Source organism: Lithobates pipiens, unplaced genomic scaffold, assembly GCF_037356315.1.
Source record: "Lithobates pipiens isolate NorthernLeopardFrog02 unplaced genomic scaffold, aLitPip1_a1.2 Scaffold_10, whole genome shotgun sequence".
Lineage (NCBI taxonomy): Eukaryota > Metazoa > Chordata > Amphibia > Anura > Ranidae > Lithobates > Lithobates pipiens.
The window spans coordinates 16,141,137-16,146,654 of NW_027507686.1; the positions used below are offsets into that span (position 1 = coordinate 16,141,137).

Sequence of the window (5,518 nt, forward strand, 5' to 3'; positions counted from 1 at the left end):
AAGCTCAGTGACAACAAGTCTGACCTGTAGTGAAATCCTGATTAATCACAATGGCCAGGTGGGCAGGGAGTCACATCAGCTGCTTTAAGGGATTAGTTAATTAGCTCATGTTAATTTATGTTTCTGGTTACAGGTGTATTGTTAGAGTAATATGAGCAGGGGGAGGAAACCTCCTCTTCAAGTGTATATAAGACTGTATCCTTGTTCTAATAAACAGTTCATAATGAGCAACCACACAAGTATTGTCTTGGTTGTGGTTGTTAGTGGTTGGAATACCTGAAGCACTCAAGTGGAGTGTGGGACCTTTCATTACACATGTCTTTACGGACCTTGCTTTGTGCACTGGTCCAAATCATTTGGTGGAGGGATTATGGTGGAGGGGGGGCTGTTTTTCAGGGGTTGGGCTTGGCCCTTTAGTTCCAGTGAAGGGAACTCTTAGGCCGCGTACACACGCGCGGACTGTTCACCCAACTTTGTCCGTCAAACAGTTTCGGCAAACAGTCCGCTCAAAATTAGCATGGACGGACATGGCCACACACGACGTACGAACAGTTTGCTGAAACCGTGCGCGATGACGTGAACGGCACGTACGACGGGACGAAAAATACGACGTCCTATACACTGCATTATAACTTTCGGCGTGTTAAGCCTTTCTGAGCATGCGCGGAACTTAGTTTGTCGAACAAGCCTACACACGGGCGGACTGTTCGCTCAAACAAAGTTTCAGCAGACAGTTTTTCGGAATTTCCGAAAAACCTTGTTCGTCAAACTGTCCGCTGAAACTGTCCGCTGAAACTGTCCGCTGAACGCCCACACACGAGCTGTTCAGCGGACAAAGTTGGACGAACAGTCCGCCCGTGTGTACGCGGCCTTAAGGTGTTAAAGTTCATGTGCGTCCAATAAAGTTCATCTGCATGTAAAGGCAGGCGTCTCAATACATTTGGTAATATAGTGTATATAAAATACGGAGCCTAACAACAAATGACATCTCCAGCATATGATGGAGGTAGATGGGTATTGTGCATGGAGGTGTCCAGGAGTGTAAAATAAAAGTTTTTATGAATTTTATTTGTTAGTGTACAAATGGAGCTTTTACTTGTCCTATTCAAGGTGAAATCTCAAATTTTTTTCATGCAGAGATGTCTGTAGAATGGGTCACCAGGCAGTGCAATCAGGATCAGTGGCGACTGGTGCTCAATATTTTGGGGAGGGTGACAAACAAACCTACATCCCCGTGTGGGAGATGACCGGCGGCGATCAGTGCCCCCCCTCATGGGAGACGGATGGTGGCGATCAGTGCCCCCCCCCCCCATCCTAAGACTCCCTGGGCAGTCGGGTCAAAGGACCCACTTGTTGATTGGCCGGGAGGACTGATCAGGATATGGACTGATCAGGATATGTCAGAAACTAACTACTTTCTGAGCCCTCTTTGCAAATTAATTTGAAAAAATATGCAACGTGTGTCATCCTTAAACAGGGCAAAAAAAAACAAAAACAATAATAATCTCTTGCGCTTAGGTGTTTAGTCTATAATTAAGTGGTGCGACCAACTCTTTAGATTTAAACAGTGCCTGCAGTCTTGCAGCCCTCTTCAGAACAATGGGTATTCTTGAAAGTGAAAGAAAAAAGAAAGAAGGAGGGCGCACTGACCTTGTGCATTACCAAATGGTATAATTTTATTAAAAGCATAAAAACAATGTTTATACTCACAAACAAGCATGTACAAGAGGCTTGTCAATTGGTGAGACTACGTCTCAAGACACCTGCAACCCGGACCTGATGTTCAGGGGATCAGATGATATCCCAAATGGCTGATGCATTTCATGGGCATACCCTTTTCCTCAGAGCCTAAGCGGTCAATGGCTCTTCTCTCCTAGTTTCCTCTATACAGTATGTATCCACGTACCCATGCCCCAAATGACACCCACCCCTCCATGTGGATTGGCTCCACCTGGTGGCTCAGATAAATCGCATGCCCATCCTCTGCCTTTTGGCTAAGATCAAGTGTAGTATCTGTTCTTATCAGTTGCCAAAGGAGGCACTGTTCCTTCCCTATAGAGAGGGTTTGGTCAGCACTCTCCAATGGCGTAATTAGCACCCGGAAGGACGGTTTTGGTAGGGGTCACGTCCTGCCACCCGACAGTAAACTGGGGGCCGAGGCATGATTGAGTCTGAGTCGTCTGGAAGGGTGCTCCTGGTGAGGATGGGTGCTGCTACTGGTCTGACCCAGAGGGTCGAGTACCTGGCCTTCTGGGCTGGATTGGGGTAGTTCTAGCCCTTGACAGTCTTTCGGGAGGGAATACCGGCTCCTATCTAAGCTGCGGGGGAGGAGCGGTTAGTACTTCCTGAATGTAATTAGGTAGGAGTGATGGGAGCGACGGTGGAGTTTGATGGCAAAGTGCTCTCACCAAGCTTCCTGATCTTCATGCCTTCCTGCCTGGGGTGGGGGCTGCAGTGGTCCGGACCGTTGGTCAGGGCGGTCTTGAAAGCCTTTGGAGTATGTGCCCCTGGTGTGGCAGTCCAGGGGTGCCTAAATATTACCATGAGTAAGGGTCACTGCACCATAGCATGCTTTTTTGGCACCTGCCTCTTGGGCCGGGCCTTTTGGCTGGGACCAGAGGAATTCTTGATTCCTGGCCGGAGGACCTGGTCATTGTTTCACACAATGACCACTTCTTTCACTCTCCTCTCCACCATCCCTTCCCCACTTTATTTATTTATTTTCCTGTGTGTCAAGTCTTGTTTTGTCACTATGCACGTTTGCTGTGATGAGTAGGGTCACAGGTCCCAGGGCCTGTCCTGAAAGTCTGGGGAGGGGGTGGACATGGCCTTCTGGCTTAGTTCGCCCTCTCTCTTAGGGTTGGGGTCTCCCTTCGGAAGAGCCTCACCTAGTATTTGGGTGGGTCTGTTTCGGCCAGAAAGACCAAGTTTTAAGTGTCCTTGTCTGGAGCCTAACACCCTGGAGGATTCAGGACAAGGCCCTCTGATTTTAGAGGGCTTGTGTACCTGTCTGCACTTTTTTGTGTCACTCTTTATGTGTGCACATTTTTTATGCACCGGGTGAAGTTTTTGAGTGTGTTCTGCACGTCACAGGCTTTCAATAAGAATAAAAAAAAAACATGCCCATCCTCTGATAGGATAGAATAGGCCCAATCTGGAATTCATAAATGTATTGTATATCGGGATTGATATAGGTGTAATTCCCCCCAAAAATGTTTGTGCTGCCGCTTCTTACCTCTACATCACAATCTATGGGAGGAGGGGTATAGAGAAGATTCCCACCGGATGGTAGGCACTGTAATGCCTGTAAAATACAGGAGCCACTAGGTGTGCCAAATGGACCACACGCCGTCCCATAGCCAGGAAGTCCAGGGTCCATTCTAATCTTCTCTGTATCATTACAATTATAGTATATGTCCTGCAGAAGCAAGGAAGTATTTTAATGTTGCAACCTCATCAAAAAATGCATGTCCTTCACTATACCCTACAGTCTAACTGACTGAACTTATTAAACATAGCACTATGGCCTCGAGATAGAGTGCCCAAATTAATTTCAAAGCAACACGCAAGTCTCCCTTGAAGGAGTTAAAATTAAGGTCATGGCATGGTTTTGGGTGGATTCTCAACAAATCATAACTTAATCCAATGTTGTGCTAAATCTAACATGACATGGTGATTGCACGTTTGTGATTGCATGTCACTTGCTGGAAATTAGACATGACACGCCACGTGTTTAATGTGAGATACTGGAGAAGCGATCCCGAAGGAGCTGGAATCAACAGAGCCAAGAATTGTAATCAAAGAAGTTGTACGCCAAGAAGGGCGAGCAGATCCTACGGAAGGTGAGCCGTAGCTGATCAGATGGAAAGGCTGAAAGTCGACTCCTGACAGGTGAGGCTCTCTAGGGCAGAGACTGCAACAGAGCTCTGTAGATATTAGCCATGAATCTTTTATCGGCGAACGCAGCATACAGACAGATTGTCCTGTCCTGGGAGCCCACTCCTGTATACTTCAAGATAACACACAATCTGTGTCTTGTGAATCTCAAGAGAATGCTGTTTTGAGTGTAGGAAATGAGCATTTTTGAAAGCACCTATGGAGCTAATTTAAAGTGTATTTCCACTTTTGCAGTCAAGATTTGAGACTGTGTTTCCATTCACACAGCATACATATATATAATATATTTTTTACCTTTCTAATTGTTGCTATGGAGCAGATTTATACATAAGAAACCACAATAGTGGTTCTCAACCCTCTAGTGCCGTGACCCTTTGATAAAATTTCCCATGTTGTGGGGACCCCTAACCTAACAATAATATTATAGGTTACATAGGTTGGACTTGATGGACTTTTTTCAACCTCACCTACTATGTAACTATGGGTTGTTTGCACCCCTAACCCGCAAACATTTACAGCTCCCTCAGTCCCTTCCACTCGTACAGTATTAAAACCAATGCTGTATCCTGGTCTAGGCCGACAAGGCCCAGGTCTAGGGCAGCACTTTGCAGGGGGGCGGCACGGAAAGAGTCGCCGCCAGCTTGCGCTACACTTTTAGTGTAGCGCCAGTCTTTTGGGGCGGACTGGGCTGAGAGGCAAGTTAGTCTGGCGGCCGCACTGCATCTGGTATGTGGACTGCAACAGTGGGGGGGCACCGCTTCTAATTTTGACTGTCCTATCATCCTGGATCACAAACCTTCCTCAATGTGCTACGTTTTCTGCTGTGCCATTGGCATGGTTATATCTTCTTAGTCCTCTCCATAAAATTATCAGAACTTGTGCTTAAAATAGAACTATAGACAACACTTTTTTTTTTTCATGTTGGATAGAGTAAGGGAGGGTTATAGCCCCTGTCAGTTTATTTTTTACCATCCCTGTCCTATTGTAGAGATTTCAAAAGTAGCCAAACAGGAAGTGAGAGGAAATCTATGCAAATTAAGGGAATCCATTGCTCCCCCCCCCCCCCCCCGGCCCTCAGAACTAGTGTCCCCACTCTAAAATTTCAACAGCATGGGGTGTGGTCTTGACAGGAAGGGGGGGTCATATTTAAATTAGGGGGTGCACAAATTTAATCAGGCCTAGGGTAGCACAAAAAATACACTACTGATTAAAACCCCTAATACTCTCTTTCTCTTTGTTCTCCTTTCTTTCCCTTTTATCTTTCTTTATCTCAATTTCTTGTTTTTTTTCCTCCATCACTCTCTCTATCCGCAATTCTTGTTGTTTCTCTTGTGTTCCCCCCCTCCTTTCCTCTCTCTTCCAGGTATTCTCTCTTTCTATTCCTTCTCTTACTACTCCTTGTTGGGGGGGGGGGGGTGGTATGAGTGGCAGTGGTGGCGGAAGGAATAGGATGAGTGGCAGTGCTGGTTTGGGGGGGGGGGTGGGATCAGTGGCAGTGCTGGTGGGAGTTCTGATCGGCTGACTTAGGTGCTCTTGATCAAGGTCATCTGCTGATCTGAGAACTGTAGTGGGGAATTTTAATGGCAACTATAATCACAGACAGTGTTACTCACTGTGTCTC

At 46.4% G+C, this 5,518-nt stretch overlaps 1 pseudogene; it reads left to right on the top strand.

Annotated features, from left to right (window-relative positions):
• The first annotated feature begins 1,974 nt into the window (after nt 1–1,974).
• On the top strand, nt 1,975–2,081 carry LOC143956103 (U2 spliceosomal RNA; annotated as a pseudogene).
• Nucleotides 2,082–5,518: the final 3,437 nt, after the last annotated feature.